A 20,398-nucleotide genomic window follows, 5' to 3' on the forward strand; every position below is an offset into this window, starting at 1 on the left:
TCGTGGGTGTTGGCGCTGCTGGTCCTGAGACTGGCCGGGCAGTCGCTCCTGTGGCTGGCGGGGCCCAGCTTCGGCTTCTACCAGCCGCGCATCCGCGCCTATTCCTGCGGCAGCCCGGCCAAGGAAGGAGAGTCCTCCAGCTCGCGGTGCCTCGAAGACCCTCACTCACTGGGTCTCTTTCTTGGGACGAGCATGGGGAGGAGATAGCGGCGATAACGGAGGAGGAGGAGAAGGAGGAGGTGGCGGCAGGGACAGCCCCGGCCCCGCCGCTGCTTCTTCCTCTTGGTCCCTTCGCAGTGGCGGCGACGATGAGTATGAGCAGCGCTTCAAGCGGGCTTTCCCTCCTCAGCTCTGGGCCCAGCTGCGCGACGCCTTCGGCTACGACAACTACACGTCCACGCTTTCCCTCAGGAAGAAAGAAGAGAGAGAGAGAAGAGAGAGACAGGAGGAAGAGAAAGACGAGAGACAGAGGGGAGAGAAAAGAGACAGAAGAAAGAGTGAACAGAGAAAAGAGAGGGAACAGAGGAGAACAGAAAAGAGAGAGAAGAGAGACAGGAGAAAGAAAGAGATACGAGAGAAAAGAGAGGGAGGGAGACAGGAGAAGAGAGGGGACAAAAAAGAGACAGGAGAAAGAGAAAAGAGAGGGAGACAGGAGAAGAGAGAGGAGACAAAAAGAGAGGAGAGAGGAGAGAAAGAGAAGAGAAAGAAGTCAGAAAAGAGAGGAGAGAGAGGGACAGAAAAGAGAGGAAGAGAGAGAGGGAGGGAGAGAGAGAGGGAGAGAGGAGAGAGAGAGAGAGAGAGGAGACAAAAAAGAGACAGGAGAGAGGAGAGAAAGAGAAGAGAAAAGTCAGAAAAGAGAGGAGAGAGGGACAGAAAAGAGAGGAAGAGAGAGAGGGAGGGAGGGAGGGAGGGAGGGAGGGAGGGAGGGAGAGAGAGAGAGAGAGAGAGAGAGAGAGAGAGAGAGAGAGAGAGAGAGAGAGAGAGAGAGAGATATCCTGGTGTTTTGTTTTCCATGGGAAACTGGTCCAAATGGCTCTTTGAGTGTTTTAAGATTGCAGTGACCCCTGTTCTAGTCCAGCCCTTACTCTGACAGGAAGCCCTATACCATTTCAGACAAATGGTTATCCAATCTCTTCTTCAAAATCTCCAGTGTTGCAGCATTCACAATTTCTGGAGACAATTCGATCCACTTATTAATTTTCTAACTGTCAGGGAATTTCTTCTTAGTTCTAGGTTGCTTCTCTCCTTCATTAGTTTCCATCCATTGCTTCTGCTTTCAGGGGTTTTGGAAAATAACTTGACTCCCTTTTTTTAAGCAATGCACCACCCCGGCAGATGTTCCCTTCAGTCTTGTTCCGTGATAATTCTTAGACTGTGTTGTTTCTCTGTGTCATATATGTGGATATATGCATACTTTTGTATATGTATTTATTTCATCTTGTTTATGTAGTGTATATTGGAGGTGGAGAGCTTTTGAGAGCTGTATGGAACGAAATTTCATTTTAATGTATGCCAATTGGGGTATATTCATAGTGACAATAAAGTTATTCTAAGACTTCTAGTCTGTCTTTTAACTGTGAATGGGGAAAATGTTATTCTCCCGTTCAAGATGAGAAGATAAGGCTGAAGAAAATAGGCTTTCTTGAAAATTAAGGGGCAAATTTGATTGATGTCCACCCTAAACTCAGTCTGTGGAAATTTGTTTTTCAAATAAATTGTACAGATCAGATTGGACTTTGCATTTGTAAATGGCATCAATAAATCACAAGAACGAATGGCACATTTATACTGAATTCACCTAGACATTCAGTTAACATTCAAAAAACCAATTCGTTTAACAGAAGTGCTGGTATGCAAAATGTGGAAACTTGTATTCTATTTATTTTTAAAAACCTTCCACTTCCAGGAAACATTGCTATATGTATTTGGGATGAAATGCCATTGCATCACATTGTTTATCACCCCTCACCAATGTGTCCTATTAAATTAGTTCCTCAGTATCTAGATTAGGAACTTGGCTAATCTCCAAAAACTAGTTATATAGATGTAGCTACTAAATGAATCACAAATAAATTTTCAAACAAGAGACAAGACTGAGAATCTGAAAAAATACCTCAAAGGCAATGGCAAACCTTTTTCATATTCTTGGCAAATAAACTATATGGAAAGGGCCTTTAAGTCACAAGGAATCCAGCTCAACTCAAAACGATGCAAATGTATGGGTTCCCAAGAAAAGTTTGGGAAGATGGTTCCAAATTTTTATGAATGTCCCACTGCAAGAAAAGGAGATATCCTTGTCCTCGAAGAGATGAGCAGAGACCTCCTCAAGGTGGAGGTGGACGCAGCTATATTGTATTGGAAAATTATTGTCTATTTAACAACAAAATATCATACAAATGTATTCTGGATGAAAAGATTAGATTTCTTCAAAAATGCCTCTTGGGTACCATGAAGTAGAAGCATTTCCAGACCATAAAATCCACCACAGAACAGGCCACAGAAAGCGAGTAAGAGTAAATGAAAATCTATCACAATGGAGGATTATAACCAGTGAGATCTCCCATGGTTTTTTTCCCTAGGACCAATGCTTTTTATTATAATTATAAATGATCTGGAATTGAGAATTGAGGTCTAGGGTTTGGCAGAATTAAGTTTGCCAAACCCTAGACCCGGGATGGCGAACACAGGTGGCAAGTGGAGCCATTTGTCAGGGCACATGAGGCGTTGCCCTGTCAGCTGGCCAGCGTGCATGCTGGCACTAGCCAGCTGACGTCAGCCTTTTTTTGAGGCCATTTTTCGCCCTCCCAAGGCTCCAGATGCTTTATAGGAGCCTGGGGAGGGGGAAAACAGCCTCCCTGTCCGCTCCTGGAGGCCCTCCAGAGGCTTCAGGAGCTTCCCTGAAGCCTCCGGAGCGCAAAAAAACGGCCCTATGGGCAAACCAGATATTCGGGAATGGACTTCCGGTTTGATCGTAGGGCCGGTTTTAGCCCTCCTGAGCCTTCAGGGACCTTCAGGAGGCTTCCCTGAACGTTCTGGAGGATAAAAAATGACCATACAGACAAACTGGAAGTGACTCCGGTTTGCTCGTAGGGTCATTTTTTGCCCCCCAGAGCCTTCAGGGAAGCCTCCGGAAGGCCCCTGAAGGCTCCGGAGGGCTAAAACCGACCCTATGAGCAAGTCCTGGTTCTAAGTTCCGGTTTGCCTGTAGGGCTGTTTTTTTTGGGTTCCATCACAAAACCGCGTTCGACTAAAGCGCGCTCAACGAAACCGCATAGCTGACGTCATCACAGGGCGACAACAGCGCGGAGACAGAAGCACGCTGTAAACGCTAAACCTAAAATTAACCCCTAAACCTAAACCTAACCCCCCTAAACCTAATCCTAAACCTAATCCTAAACCTAACCCTAAACCTAACCCTTAACCTAACCCTAAACCTAACCCTAACCCTATTCCAACCGAGACGGAGTAAAGCTGAAAGACTCGAAGGTGGAGCTCCGATGAAGCCTTGAGAAGGTCAGAACTTCACAGATGAAGAGGTCAGAAAGATAGACAGAGCCGGTGGAGAAGTTTAGAGTTCTGAGAGAGTGCAGAGGTTAAAATATAAGGAACGCAGATAAGGGGATTTAGGAAAGTTAGATAAATCATATCATTTGGGACAAAAAGCTAGAGGGAAATAAGCGATGGGGAGATTGAAGGAAAAGGCAAGATAAAACTTCAGCTAAAGTGGGCCGCTGGGATTAGAAAGGACGTTTCCTTCATTACCCAGATTAGAAAAGGAGCACCCTGTGTTACAGTGACAACATTTCCCCCCAGTTGTGCGATTCTGACTTGATTTGTGTCCCCAAACTGAAGGCTGCATTTCTTGGTATTTTTCCGCCTTTACAAATGAAAAAAAAAACCGGAACATATTCCTCAATATCCCACTTCATCTTTGGCCACCACTTGGATCAATTAAGGAGGTGCCTCCCTACGGAGACCAGCGGGCCTAGGGATCCGGAACCGGACAACACAGCCGCCTTCCAGCCGGTGCCGACGTCACAGGCCTTCCCCAATCCAGGCCTTGCCTACCCCTCGTTATCAGACAGTTACGCTCCAGTTGAGCCTTCTCAAACTGACCCGCACTGAGAATGGGCCTTCCCCAAGTCAGGCCCAGCCTACCCGAGCGCCCCCTGTTGGGAAGCGCCCCAGCCATCTCAACCCGTCACGGAATTCCCGCCAAGCTACAGACCTCCTGAAGTAACAAAACAATAGAAGTGTTTATATTTTACTGAAATAATCCCCTAGGGGGAGCTATACCATATATGTGCCTTTAGATAATGGCGGGGAGAAGAAATGTGTAAATACTTAATTGGATAAGAGAACAAAGAACTGTAAGATGAATGGATAAAAATTGAGCGGGAGAAATGTATAGTTGTCTGATTGGTCAGGGATAATACCAGAAGCTGATTGGTTAAATTGTGATCCCAAATAAGGTAATAGCTAGGGTAATCATTGTCTCTGATTGGTCTGTAACCGCCCCAGTCAGACTAGCTGACGTAGGGGTAGGAGGAGTTAGGGAGGCTATAACTGCTGTTTCGCTCCTTTAGTGGGTGTGGCTCTCCTTTGTGACTTGGCGAAGTCAGGGTGAGACCCACCACGCTTTGCAAAACGTTTTCCTATTTTTATAGAACTTGTATTTGAAATAAAAGAAGCTTTATTCTTTCACCCCGAAACTCGTCTCTGGATTTCTGGTCAGTAATTCGACAAACAACCTGGGGGCTCGTCCGGGATTCAATCTCTTGCTGGGGCTCTAGAGAGATCCCCCTTGGGTGCACCCCTTTCCGAATTGAGAGGAGGAGGAACTACCTAGAGAACCGCGGAGCTCTTGAAAACCCGTAAAAATTTGTGTGATAGACGAGGAGTAGGGGGGGTCGAATAAAGAGGAAGAGACAGCCTGAAGATCGACCGGGAAACATCTGTGCACAGAACCCTGGTGAGTACTGGTTTTGAAAACACCAGAACACAAGACCCAGGGCGGTCAGGGAGTGTGTGGATGTGAGAACTGGCAACGGGGCCGGGTGGAAGTCCTTTTGAGGAATCTCAGGGGAGATTCGCAGGACGGAGTGAGTGATGGGGATATTGTGAATATCCGGAGACGGTGACGTATGGAATTGAAAAGAGTTGCTGGGAGGGACACAGGAACACATACTCAAGGGAAGGCTACCTACCAATAAGAGAGATGGGGGGGTAATACAAAGTCGACTGAGTCAGGGAAAAAGTGTGTTAAAAAGATCCAGAAAAACCCCAAACTGAAAATCAACCCGAATGGCCCTTTGGGCAGAATATTGGCTGGATGGGGATCCCCGCCCTATAACCGGGAGATTTTGAGGTTGGGGTTGAACAAAGAAGATATGGTAAATTTGTGTTGTTTTATTTGGTGGGAGGACGATAATGTTGAGTGGCCACGAGATGGCGCTGTAAATTACTTTCAATGCCGTAATCTGTATGATTACGTGAAACAGAAACAATGTAAAAGTTTAGACAATGAGTTGGATTATGCTTTACTGTGGAACCCAGATCTTTGGCCTTCGGAAAGAATTTTGATAGCCAAGTCTGAAAATATCAAACAGATAGAGGAAGAGGGACAAGAGGAGATGGAAGAGGGATTTGTTAAAAATGACCTCTCCTCCTCAAGTTACTGTTCCTCCCCCATATAACCCGGCTCATATCCAAAATCCCCCACATCCGGTAAATGTGTTAACTCCCCCTTTGTACCCTGAACTGCCCGGAGGAGTAAGCCAGCTCACCCCCGGCCAATGGTTCAGCCCTCCTATGCCAATTTTAAGCCCCCAAATGGTGGAGAGTAACACAAGTAATCCCTTTGAAACGTCCAATTTTGTAACCCCACCTATGCCGATTTTGACCAGCTCGGGGTCGTGGACTCCAGGAAGAAAGGGGGCTTGTGAGGGAAATGAGCTAGCAGATGTGAGGAAAGATTTAATGAGACAGATAGAGGAAGAGGAACAAATTAAGCAGTTCCCTTTAAGAGAAACCCCGAATGGGAACGATCCCAATGGGATTCCGATTATAACGTATGTACAGGAACCTTTGCGATCGTCCGAAGTACGGGCATTTAAAAAGGAAATGAAAAGTTTTGTTGAAGATCCTCTGACTGCAAGTGACCAGTTAGATGCCTTATTAGGACCTAACGTTTATACCTGGGATGAAATGCAAAATATAATGAGAACTTTATTTAGCCCAGAGGAAAGAAATCTAATTAGAACAGCTGCAATGGCGATTTGGGAAAGAGAAAATCCAGGGGTACAAGGAAATCAAATCAGGGGGGACGTTAAATACCCATTAGTGAGACCAAATTGGAATAATAATGATGCAGCGGGAAGACAGAATATGATGGATTTAAGATCGATAATAATAAAAGGAATGAAAGAAGCTATTCCGCAAGCGCAAAATATGACCAAGGCAGTAAATATAAATCAAGGGAAAGATGAAGACCCGGCGACATTTTTGCAGCGTCTTAAAGACGGAATGCGAAAATATGCTGGGGTAGATCCGGACAATGCTCTAAATATCCAATTGGTGAAAATCCAGTTTGTTACCAAAGCATGGCCGGATATTGCTAAGAAGTTACAGAAGAGGGAAAATTGGACCACAGAAGCTATGGAGGTTCTGTTAAGAGAAGCACAAAAGGTTTATGTAAACAGGGAGGAGGAGAAAGTGAAGAAAGATGGACAGAGAACCAGTAAGATGATGGCAATTGCAGTAAGGGAAGTAATGCAGGCGGAGAAGAGAGAAGAAGAAAGGGGTTGGGTGCCGCGTGGGCGAGGAAGAGGAACTGTTGGATTTAGAGGTAGGTTCGGGATGAGGAATAGGGGTGGAGCCACCCAAGGGATGATGAGAGGAGGGGTAATGGGAGAAAGAGGAACTTGCTTCCATTGTGGCAAGACAGGACATTTTAAGAGAGAATGTCCTGCTCTGGCCGGGGAGGAACAAATTAATCGATTGATGGAAGAGGACGAAGACATATATTAGGGAGGTCAGGGGCCCCTGATTAGAAGTTCCCACCGGGAGCCCTTGATAAATTTGGAGGTGGGGACTCAGAAATATACCTTCTTGGTAGACACCGGGGCATCTCGAACCTCTGTATGTGTGATGCCAAGGGAAGGAAAAATCGATAAGCAGGCAAAAATCAGAGTCAGTGGAGTGAAAAGGAAAGCTTTTAATGTGAAACAGTTAGAACCAATCAAAATAAAATATGGGGAAAATGAAATTCGAACCCTAAAATTATTGTATGTACCTGAAGCAGGAATTAAGGGATCTGATGTCTGCCTTGGGACTTACAATAAGTTTTAATAAAAATGAAACAATATACGTTTTAACTGAGGAGAAAGAACAAAAGATTGACCCTTTGGTTTGGGTGCAGCCAGGGAATAGCGGTGGATTAGAAATAGAACCCCTAAAAATTAAATTAAAACCTAATAGTGACGTAGTGAGCCAGAAACAATATAATATCTCAATGGAGGGAAGAAAAGGTCTCCAGCCAGTGATAGATCAATTAGTGGAGGACGGATTATTAGAAGGGACTATGTCGCCCTATAATACCCCCATACTGCCTGTAAGGAAACCGGATGGTACCTACAGGATGGTGCAGGATTTGAGGCTCCTGAATAAAATTGTGGAAACTAGGCACCCAGTAGTCCCAAATCCTTATACAATTTTGAGCAAAATACCTGTGGACCACCGCTGGTTTAGTGTAATTGATTTAAAAGATGCCTTCTGGTCTTGTCCTTTGGATAAAGACAGTAGGGCTTTATTCGCATTTGAGTGGGAAAACCCCTTTACCAACAATAATATCAATATCAACAATATTTAACAACAATATCAGTGGACAGTATTGCCACAGGGATTTACAGAATCCCCAAATTTGTTTGGACAAGTACTAGAACAAACCTTAGAAAAGTTTAAGTTACCAAAAGGAGTAAATATGATCCAATATGTAGATGATCTATTGATATCAGGTAAAAAGAAAACAGACACTGAAGAAGGAACAATAACCTTACTGAACTTTTTGGCCCAACAGGGTCTGAGAATGAGTAAGGGAAAGCTTCAGTTTGTAGAACAAGAAGTAAAATATTTGGGACATTTAATTAGTCAGGGCTCAAGGAAGATCAGTGCTGAAAGAATTCAAGGGATTATAGAACAACCAAGACCTAAAACGCAAAAAGAGTTGAGAAAGTTTTTAGGACTAATTGGATATTGTAGACTATGGATAGAAGATTATGCCAAATGGACAAAAGGATTATATGAACAGTTAACTCAAACAAAACCATTTAAAATTGGGTGGACCAAGGGGTTGGATGAGGACTTTCAGAGACTTAAGCACTTGTTAGTCAGTGCCCCAGTTTTAAGTCTTCCCAATTTGGAGAAACCATTTCACCTTTTTGCGTCAGTGGAAGGAGGGACAGCCCTGGGAATCTTGACACAAAGTTGGGCAGGGCAAAAGAAACCAGTAGCATATCTGTCCGAAAACCTTGACCCTGTAGCTCAAGGATGGCCCATATGTATTCAAGCCATAGCAGCAGTAGCATTATTAGTAAAGAAAAGTGAGAAAATCACAATGGGAGGGGCGCTAATTGTAAGCAGCCCACATCAAGTGAGAACATTGCTAAGACAAAAAGCTGGGAGGTGGTTGACTGATTCAAGGTTGCTGAAATATGAGGGAATGTTACTGGATCATGCTGACCTAGTCCTGACAACTGACTCAGCATTGAATCCAGCACAATTCCTCAATAAAACCAGTTCATCTGAAAGTGAAGAAATTGAACACTGGTGTAGTGAAATAGTAGATTTAGAAACAAAAATCAGGCCAGATTTACAGGATACCCCTTTGGAAAAAGGAGAAAGATGGTATATTGATGGCTCTTCACGAGTGATAGAAGGGAAAAAAGAAAATGGATATGCTATAATCCAGGAAGGCACATGGGCTCTTCTGGAAGGGGGGAGATTGCCAAACCATTGGTCTGCACAGGCAGCCGAATTGTATGCCTTGAAAAGAGCTCTCATATTGGGGGAAAAATCAAATTTAACGATTTACACCGACTCTAAATATGCGTTTGGAGTGGTGCAAACCTTTGGAAAGATTTGGAAGGAGAGAGGATATGTGACCAGCCAGGGAAAGGACCTGATCCATCAGCAACTAATCAAGGAGGTGTTATCAGCCCTTGCCCTGCCCCATAGAATTGCTGTAGTACATTTGAGAGCACACCAAAAGGGAGATGAGGTTGAGAAGAAGGGAAACAGGTTGGCAGACCAGAAAGCTAAAGAAGCTGGTATGAGTGAAGTCGTTGAACAAATCAAAATTATGATTCCCCATGTATTTGAAATAAAGGAGATACCAATTTTTAATGAGAGAGAGAGGAAAACAAAATTAAACAGATAGGGGGAATAAAAGATGAAGATGGAAAATGGTGGTTACCAGATGGGAGACAAATTCTCAATTACCCCCTCATGAGACAAATTTTTGAAAGGTTACATGAGGGGAGCCATTGGGGAACTCAGGCTTTGATTGATGAAGTACTAAAGAAATATGCAGGAATAAAAGTTTATACTGCAGCACAACAAGTAACTCAAAAATGTATAATTTGTCAAAGAGTAAACCGAAACCAATTAAGGGAAAAACAAAGGGGAGGGAGGCCTTTAGCGCTTTATCCTTTTCAAAATATACAAATAGACTTTACTGAGATGCCACAGGTTGGAAGATATAAATATTTGTTGGTTATGATAGATCATTTGACAGGATGGGTGGAAGCCTACCCATGTTTTGATGAAACTGCTAGGACTGTTGTTAGATTATTATTAGAACATATTATACCAAGATACGGGATTGTTCAGAGAATTGATAGTGACCAAGGGAGACATTTCTCGGGAAGAATTACTCAAGGGATGGCTAATGTGTTGGGAATAAAATGGGACCTACATAGCCCATGGCATCCACCATCTAGTGGGAAGGTGGAAAATATGAATGGAAAGATTAAAACAATGCTGACGAAACTATATTTGGAGACCGGAATGAATTGGACAAAAGCTTTGCCAATAGCTTTATTTAGAATAAGAACACAACCCAGGAGGGATGTGGGAATTTCACCTTATGAAATGTTATTTGGGATGCCACTAAGGAATGCTGGGATACGAATGGGGAATTTACCTAGCAAAGACAAGGGGTTGATACAATACTTGCAAATACTGTCCCAGACTTTTGATTCTTTCAGAAAAGCGGGCTATTTAATACAGACTCCTCCATTGAGCTTCAAAGTACATTCCATTGAAGTGGGAGACCAAGTGTAGATAAAAACTTGGAAGGACGATTCCCTAAAGCCAAAGTGGGATGGACCATTCCTGGTGTTGCTGACCACAGACACTGCCATCCGGACGCAAGAAAAGGGCTGGACCCACTACACCAGAGTGAAGAGAGCCAATTTGGAAGAGCCAGGAACCTGGAGGGCGTTTCAAAAGGAGCCATTGAAGTTGGTGTTGAAAAGGCAACAACTTTCCTGAAAGAAAGGTTATCCGTGGATTCCTGATTTGTGACCAATGCGCTGGTTTTGTTCCTGTCCTTGTGCCGTGCGACATCATACTAATTGAACAATACTTGGGTCAATTACTCCAATGGTACAAGAGGCACTGAGTAATCCCTTCTCTGATAACTATCACGCTTGTTAGGAAATGAAGATCCGACCTGCGCAAGTTATTGGCCGCCCTTACGTTCAAAGGGTAAAGCAACCACGATGCCCTTTCATCAGAGGATCATTACCGGGACAAGAAGAAGGGTTCTGGGATTATTGGGTTCCACCTATGTCTTTCAAATATTTTCTATGGCATTTTATAGGGATGATAATAGTAATGGGAATTTTACTTTTAATCGTATGGGGGGTATGTACGCATGAAAATAGAGGCAGGAAAGGGATAGTAAAGGAAGTCTATGGAATCCCTTTCCCGCACAATCGCTCAAAAAGATCAATTGTTCCATATTCTGATGGACCAAGGTGCAATCCCGAAGGAATATGTATTTACCCTCACCATATACATGGGAAAGCTAGTACTTGGATAACTTTGACATGTTGGTTACAGGATACAGAGGCACCATGTTTCACGACGTGGAAAGTCTGGCCTGCGAATAAGAAAGCTCCCCGGTATGTGAGAGGTATGTCATATTCTGGAAAGAATAGGTGTCGGTCACGAATAACCATCAAGGTGACTGAACAAACGATAGGATGGTATCAGTGCACCCAGTATCAATCAGAAAGGACTGAAAAATTTATAATGGCAGAAGTAACCTCCAGAGCGAGTATAGGATATCCTCCTCTTAGTGAATGGTTCCTGTCCTTTTTGGAACAACAGCAAGAGTGGGGAAGTGACAGTTTTAGCCATCTCGAGAAAAGAGCATTAAGATTAGTTAGGACAAGAAGAGAATTGAAGGATGACACCTGTAGGGCCTGTCTACAAAAGACTAAACAAGGTACAAAGATTTCTATGACCTTAATATATTATACTATGAAGCCAGAATGTAATGAGACCATATTACCAACATGTGTATATAATAATACTCAATACAACCAGTGCCACACTCCAAATGGAATACAGTGCTATGAGCCAAAAGCTGTAGGACCTATCAAGAGTACTGTTACTATTGTAGGATATAAGGGAGATGGATCTGCAGATAAGGTAGCACAGTACAAAAAGGGAGAAAATTCCCTGGTGGGATCCAATACCACTAAAGGAACCACAATTGATATTTGCTTTGATGTTTGTGCAGCTATTGAGAAAGGACAAGGGCAGAAGTCCTGGGGAGGGGTTACTTGTGGGTCGCATTCTTGGGAACAACAATATATTGTCAATCGCAGGTACCTGTGGCAGGAGCCATCTTCAGGATCCACATATGGTGGTTACGGTGGAACTACCTATTGGTATGCCCCTATAAATCATCAAACTGCTAAGGGACCCCCTGGTATAACCTTATTTCAACCCTCGGTAACTACAGACTGTCTGTCAGGTTCTTGTACACCTCTGTGTCTTCGACTTAATTTAACAGAAGTCAATCACTATTATACTAAAGATGATAAACATCCTACCATTAGATATTTCACTTTGGGACTTGGGGTGGATGGAATAGGAAAAGACCCTTATGGTTGGATTGTCTGAAATAGCACTATACCAAAGAAACTTCACTTTTAAAAATAATTTCAATGAAACCTGGCAGGTGACATCCCATATAGTAGGTCATATATGTTATACTAGAAATAAGAATAACCAAACTAATCGGAATAAACCCATGGGCTTTTTGAAATGTACTAATGAATGGGAAAATAATATTTGGAGTTCACAAATTAATATGAGTAAACCTGAGAACTCGTTACTGAATGTAACTCAATTACAAGGAATCTGGGACCCAGAAAACGATACTGTTGCATGGAATTCACCTGATGGATTGTATTGGATATGCGGTAACTTTGCATATAATATGTTACCTGCAGGTTGGTATGGGTCATGTGTTCTGGGGGCCATTCAACCTTCATTTTTCCTAATTCCTATTGAAAAGAGACAAAGATTGGGAATCCCTGTATATGATGTTCTCGCACGACGTAGACGTTCAGTGGATCTCTCTAAAGGGATAAAAATAGGTAACTGGAGGGATGATGAGTGGCCCCCTGAGAGAATTATTGCATATTATGATCCTGCAACGTGGGCACAAGATGGATCGTGGGGATATAGAACGCCAATTTACATGATTAACAGAATTATTAGGTTACAAGCAGTATTAGAAGTAATTACAAATGAAACTGCAAAGGCGTTAACAAAACTTGCAAAGGAAAGTGTATTATCAAGAACATATATTATGCAGAATCGCTTAGCCTTAGACTATTTGCTCGCTGCAGAAGGAGGGGTTTGCGGAAAGTTTAATCTTAGCAATTGTTGTATACAAATTGATGATTCTGGAATAGTAATAGAGAAAATCACCCATAAAATGATACAGACAGCTCATGTTCCTGTACAGACCTGGACCGGCCTGTTAGATGAAGGAGGGTTCCTAGGGGACATTTTCAGAAACTGGAAGCAAGCCTTATTTATGGTTGGTGTAATTTTTATTGGATTAATGTTGTTGCCATGTCTAATCCCGGTAATAAGAAACTTAGTAATCACAACTGTGAAAAGTATTATGCAGGCCCAACAAACAGAGAAAACAATGATGGTACTAAAAGAAATTGGTAACCAAATACACCTGTTGGAAAGTATGGACACTCTACACCCTATGAAAAATACTGAAACTGAGAAAGAAAGATTGAAAGAAATAAAAGAAAATATTAAACAAATCACCAAATAAGAAATGGGGGAATTGGAGTAATAAAATAATATAAAGTGTTTATATTTTACTGAAATAGTCCCCTAGGGGGAGCTATACCACGTGGTAATGGCTGAGAGAAGGAATATGTAAATACTTGAGAGGAGAACAATGAACTGTAAGAGGAGTGGCTATGAATTGAGCGGGAAAAATGTGATTGCTTGATTGGCCAGAGGGATGCCGAGGGCTAATTGGTTAAAAATTGTATTCCCAAATAAGGTAAAAGATAGGGTAATCATTGTCTCTGATTGGTCTGTAACCACCCTCGTCAGGCTAGCTGACGAGGAGTAGGAGGAGTTAGGGAGGCTATAACTACTGTTTCACTTTCGAATTTGGTGTGGCTCTCCTTTGTGACTCAGGTGAAGTCAGGGTGAGACCCACCAACGCTTTGCAAAACGTTTTCAAATTAGCTCTAATATTCTTTGAATAAAAGGAACTTTATTCTTTCACTCCGAAACTCGTCTTTGGATTTTTGGTTCAAAATTCTGCAAACATAAGGAATAAGGGGAACTTGGGCACAAAAGAGGTTGTGTAGAAGCAAACACAGGGTCAGTCAAAAAAAACCACACCCTCCTGATGCAGAAAATGACAGGCGTTAGACTTCTCGGGATACAGGAAAAGTTTATTTGGCAGCCAGGTTCAGAAAGCTCCCCATGGCTTAGCATTGCCAGTTCTGAACCACCTTTATCATTGAACTCCACCTATTGTTTAACTGCCGGGGCTGTGACCCCAGGACTTCAACGACGGGTTCCTCGCTGTGCTGGCTGTGTTGGTTATTGTTTGCTGCTGTTGCCATCTCAAGAGAGCCATGTCCGACAGAACTATTTACTGAACTCTTCTACATTGGACGCCATTGCTCTGGAAAGGCAGGGTACCTGGAGCTTAGACTCCCTCCAGTGGCCACTACTGGTACTTTTTTCATCTTTGGGCTGGTTTATTATTTTAGACTCCCCACTGTGGCCATTACTGGTACTTTTTTCATCTTTTGGCTGGTTTGTCATCTTCACTGCCTCCTTAATTAACATCTACCCACCCTTTCTGCAATTACATCCTCTGGGCTTCCACATGCGCGAACAAACTGTATCTGCCCGACCAACATTACTTTTCGCCACCCCAGGGAAACCATCTCAGTCACCTAGACTTTGCCTTCCCCAACATCGTTGGCAAACCGGACTAAATATCATTGGCGGTCTTTTTAACCACCTAGACTCTTGGGACCTTTCCAACTGCATAAGAAGGGAAGAAATGCCATCTTCCCCTTCTGTATATCTTTTGTATGACCTTTTGTAACATCTTCGCACGCTGCGCAAATTTTTTTAAATGGTATGGTGAGTGTATGGGACTTGTATGTGTGAATTGAATGATCCCACTTTTATTGTTATTATCGTTGTATTTTTGTGTTTTAATTATCATGTGGGGATTGTTTGTGTGAGCGCCTGAGTATGTCTGATTCGGAGGACCTTCCGGGGAATGCGGGGGTCACCGGGGTGGTTGGGGGGACCATGGCCACGGGAGTGGGTCGGAGCATTGCGGTCGTAACAGGGAGGGGCAGATATGGCAGGGACTTTAGGGCTGGCCATTACCGAGGAAGGAGGGTTCGCTACATCACAGAGATCCCTCCTTCCGGCCCTATGAGTCCCACTCCGAGGCCAGATGGCGCGAGTAATCAGGACCCTGGTCTCAGGCTGTTGTCGCTAAATGCCAGGTCTGTTGTTCACAAGGCTCCCCTCGTCTTAATTTTAGATGAGAGGGCAGATCTGGCATGTATTACTGAAACCTGGCTGGGCACGGAGGGAGGAGTCCCCCTCGTAGAGATGTGCCCAGACGGATTTCAGGTGCTTCATCAGCCGAGAGCCCAGGGAAGGGGTGGCGGTGTGGCTATCGTTATCCGGGAGTCTTTAGCACCTCATAGGATCCCTGCTCCGGAGCTTGTCGGGTGTGAGTCCCTGCTGGTGAAGTTGGACCTCAAGGGTCAAGTGGGTGTGCTGCTAATGTACCTGCCTCCCAACAGCGTTGCAGCAGCCCTCCCCTTGCTTCTCGAGTCAGTAGCCGAGCTAGCAATTGAGTTTCCCAGGCTTATGTTCCTGGGGGATTTCAATTTGCCTTCGCTCGGTGAACACTCTGATGGGGCGCAGGAGTTCATGGCTTCCATGACAGCCATGGGCTTGACCCAGGTAATTCGGGGCCCAACTCATTCAGCGGGTCACATGCTTGACCTCGTATTCCTCTCGGAGCAGTGGACTTGTGATCTTGGTCTGAGGGGTAATGAGATCATACCCCTGTCGTGGTCAGACCACTGCCTACTGAGGCTTGACTTCTGGAGGCCAAACCCCCACCGTAGGGAGAAGGAACCGACCAGGTGGTTCCGCCCCAGGCGACTTATGGACCCTTTGAGGTTCCAGATGGAGCTTGGGTTTATTCCTGATACTCTCGCCCACAGTTCGGCAGAGGCTCTGGTTGCTGCCTGGCACTCGGCAGCATCGGAGTCCCTTGACCGGATTGTGTCACTACGGCCCCTCCGGGTCGGCAGATCCCGAAGGCCTCCTTGGTTCACCGAGGAGCTCCGGGAGAAGAAGCGCCGGAGGAGACGCCTAGAGCACTTGTGGAGGTCCGATAAGTCCGAATCGAACCGAGCACTTTTAACAATTTGCACCAAGGAATATATCAGGGCATTGAGGACAGCAAAAAGAACGTATATTGCCACCTTGGTTGCGTCCTCTGAGTCCCGCCCAGCCGCCCTGTTTAGGATAACCCGCTCCCTCCTAAATAGGAGGGATACGGGGGACCCCCTGCAGGGTAAGGCTGAGGATTATGTCCAGTTCTTAGCGGACAAAGTTGCTCGGTTTCAGTCGGACTTGGACTCCACCTTTGCAGATCCAGCCGAGGCACAGGGGGATAACTTGGCAGTCCATCTCTGGGTTGAGTTTCAGGATGTTGCCCCTGGGGATGTGGACAAGGCCATACGAGCTGTGAGTGCCTCCACCTGTGTACTGGACCCGTGTCCCTCCTGGCTGGTTGCCAACAGCAGTGAGGTGACACGAGGCTGGATCCAGGCGGTCGTTACCGCCTCACTTTGGGACGGGCACTTCCCCGCCGCACTTAAAACGGCGGTGGTGAGACCCCTCCTGAAGAAACCATCCTTGGATCCAGCCATTTTCAACAATTACCGTCCAGTCTCCAACCTCCCCTTTGTGGGGAAGGTTGTTGAGAAGGTGGTGGCCTTCCAGCTCCAACGGTCCTTGGAGGAAGCTAGTTACCTTGACCCCTTCCAGTCCGGCTTCAGACCTGGTTACAGCAAAGAAACCGCTTTGGTCGCATTCACCGATGATCTCTGGAGAGCCAGGGATGGAGGCCATGCATCCATCCTGGTTCTCCTTGACCTCTCAGCGGCTTTCGATACCATCGACCATGGTATCCTTCTGCGACGACTGCGGGAGGTGGGGGTGGGAGGCACTGTTTTGCAATGGTTCTCCTCCTACCTCTCGGACAAGTCGCAGTTGGTGTTGGTTGGGGGGCAGAGATCGTCCCCTAGGCCCCTAACATATGGGGTGCCGCAGGGTTTGGTCTTATCCCCCCTACTATTTAACATCTACATGAAACCGCTGGGCGAGATCATTCGGAGGCACGGGATAAAATACCACCAATACGCGGATGACACTCAGTTGTATCTGTCCGCCCCGTGCCAACTCAATGAAGCGGTGGACGTGATGAACCGGGGTCTTGAGGCCGTTAAGAAGTGGATGAGAGCTAACAAACTGGTACTCAACCCGGACAAGACCGAGTGGCTGTTGTGTTTCCCTCCCAATAATTTGGCCAGTGTTCCATCGCTCAGGCTGGGGGGTCAAATTTTATACCCCTCAGATAGGGTTCGCAACTTGGGAGTCCTCCTGGACCCACAGCTGACCTTTGACCATCACCTGTCGGCTGTGACCAGGGGGGCATTTGCCCAGGTTCGCCTGGTGCGCCAGTTGCGACCCTACCTGAATTGGGAGGCCCTCACAACAGTCACTCGAGCCCTTGTGACCTCTAGGCTGGAATACTGCAATGTGCTCTACATGGGGCTGCCCTTGAAGAGCATCCGGCGACTTCAGCTAGTCCAGAATGCGGCCGCGTGAGTGATCGTGGGCGCACCGCGGTTCGCCCACATAACACCTATCCTCCGCGAGCTGCACTGGCTACCTGTTGATCTCCGGGTGCGCTTCAAGGTGCTACTTACCACCCATAAAGCCCTCCATGGTAGTGGATTTGAGTACTTGAGAGACCGCCTCCTGCCAATTACCTCCCTTCGACCTATTAGATCGCACAGATTAGGCCTCCTCCGAGTTCCATCCGCCAGTCAGTGCCGACTGGCGACTACGCGGAGGAGAGCCTTTTCAGTGGTAGCTCCGACCCTTTGGAATGATCTCCCTGTGGAGATTCGCACCCTCACCACCGTCCAGACCTTCCGCACAGCCCTTAAGATCTGGCTATCCCGTCAGGCCTGGGGATAAAGATTTTAATCCGCCCCACCCGAATGTTGAATGAAAGTTGTGTTTTATTGTTTATTTTTTTATTCACGTACTGTCTTATGTTTTGTCTTGCACACCCCCTCCCATGAATTGTAAGCCGCCCTGAGTCCCCTCAGGGAAAAGGGCGGCCTATAAATAATAAATAAAATCTAAAATCTAAAAATTGAAGCAGGCGTTCTTATACATTCTCAAAAGCCTTGCAACACGCAAACACTTAACTCATTTCTTAGTGGTTCCCTTGAGGAGAGAAGCCTTATAAGGAGATGAAGGTCTTACTTCTCCTTTTGTTTATGGAGTACGTGTCATTAACGAACTTTAATTGAACCTTGGACTTTTGACATAGATTTTGACATAGGGACATCGGCTCAGAGCATCCTGTGGTTAGGCCCTGGCTTCCTGTTCTTTTGCAAGCTGCAACTCTGCCTATGTGGCTTTTAATATAGAAGTAAAAGGGGTTCTGAGAGGCTGTCCAGCCTGACCCAGTAGGTTTCACACTTAATGTCCAAATCTCACTTTACGTCCTACTTTATCTCAGTGTCTGTACATCAGTGCATAAAGTATGAGAAAGAAACAGGGTGAACTAGAAATTCAAATAAAGGAAAGCAGATATGATATTGTTGCCTTTATGGAAATTTGGTGAGATAAAAGCCACGGATGAAACCTACAGCTGGGGTGGGGGGGATTTAAAAGCAACAGAAGAGGTGGGGCTGCACCGTATCTAAGAATTTTAATTTCATGAAGGAGAGGGAAGAAACCGAGTACTATCAAATCTGGAATAGATGATATTGCTGACTTGAGAGTAAACATAAAACCTAAAGTATAAAATGTTAAAGTATAATATACAGAATGTAAAAGGTATAAGAAATATAAAATATTGATTTGATGTTCTTGTAATTTAAATAAGGATGTAACTTAGGATAGTGAAATGGAGATAGAATTTTTGTAAATAGGATTGTTATGAAAGATATTGATACCGATATGGAAAAGCTGTTGTAAGTGTAAATTTGCCTTTTGTCTTTTGAAGATAAGGAAATTCAATCAATCAATACGCAAAAGATGTTGGAAAACTGCACCATGACACAAAGGAAATGATTTGGAGGCACAGATGGAGGCACCCATCCTTATCCCTTCGTGGCATCGGAGGGGAATTCTCGGGATCTGTAAAACTGTTGATACCGTGAAACATGATTGTCAGATTTTCAATCTGACGAATGACAGGCAGTTGTGTCCTGAAGTTGAGACTAAGCAGGATGGAGGTTGCTTATCCCAAGCTGGGTTTGCTGAGTTGCAGAGCCCCAACGAATTCAGTGTAAAACTGGGCCTTGGGTGTCAGATTCCAATCATGCCCACTCTACGTATAGTTGGCAAAAGAGCCACGGAAGCTGCCTTTGGTGTGGAGCCAGGAGGAGGGAGCATCCCTGGCACACCGGCCTTTCAAGAAGCAGCAGGGAAGAAGCAGATGCCGCTTCCTATTGGGCCTGCGATTGACCAGAGCCCGTCCTCCGAGTGAGAAACTTAAGAGGCACAACTATATTCAGGGAGGGAAGCTTCCGGGTGCTTGCCTTTTATGAAGTTGCCAAGTCGAAGAACTTTAATCTAAATTAATTTCTTTTTATTTCATATATTTTTATTTTATTTTGCAAATGGTGCTTTGGCATCTGGAAGACCATGTCCATCACAAACATGATAGTTGCTGCTGATTTTCTTCCTTTTCAAATAAATAAATAAATCATGTCCTCTCTGCAACGCATTATTCCAGCCCTCCGACTGACTTCCCTTCCCTTTCGAACAAAGGATGGGGAGTGGGACCTGTGGAAAACTCCTAATGATTGGGTGATCTAAGAAAGCAGCAGCCAATGATCACATAATGCCTCCCCTTGACTTGCCCCTCCCCCCCAAAGAAAAACCAGAATCTGAGCCCAGTTCTTTGATCTTAGTGGGGGAAAACAACAGCTTACAATTGAACTTACAAAAACAACACATCCTTCTAGAAAGATCCAAAAGGAATGAGAATAGAGCCATGGGTTGGTGGTGGTCAAAGAGCAACAGCGGCTTCCTTTTTCCCTGTGGGACTTGTAGTTGCTTATTTGCAGATATTTGCAATCTGTGTAGATTATCTCATAACAATACATTAGTATTTTTCTACAGCAGGTATTTTGTGCTCCATGTGGAACAGATGCTAAATAAATTCAAGTTTGATCTTTCAAAAAAAAAAAAGAACATTAAGGCAGTTGATTAAAAAAAACCACATTTTTGATAGTGCACCGTCCCATATGCATTCATTAAATAAGCTGGTAAGGAATAAGGGGAACTTGGGCACAAAAGAGGTTGTGTAGAAGCAAACACAGGGTCAGTCAAAAAAAACCACACCCTCCTGATGCAGAAAATGACAGGCGTTAGACTTCTCGGGATACAGGAAAAGTTTATTTGGCAGCCAGGTTCAGAAAGCTAGCCCATGGCTTAGCATTGCCAGTTCTGAACCACCTTTATCATTGAA

General features: G+C 44.8%; 1 pseudogene; it reads left to right on the forward strand.

Annotated features, from left to right (window-relative positions):
- The first annotated feature begins 13,158 nt into the window (after nucleotides 1-13,158).
- On the forward strand, nucleotides 13,159-19,472 carry LOC148045651 (cytosolic non-specific dipeptidase-like; annotated as a pseudogene).
- Nucleotides 19,473-20,398: the final 926 nt, after the last annotated feature.

The sequence above is a fragment of the Thamnophis sirtalis genome, unplaced genomic scaffold (genome assembly GCF_051295495.1).
Source record: "Thamnophis sirtalis isolate CommonGarterSnake01/CBP01778 unplaced genomic scaffold, rThaSir2_p1.2 scaffold_5, whole genome shotgun sequence".
Lineage (NCBI taxonomy): Eukaryota > Metazoa > Chordata > Lepidosauria > Squamata > Natricidae > Thamnophis > Thamnophis sirtalis.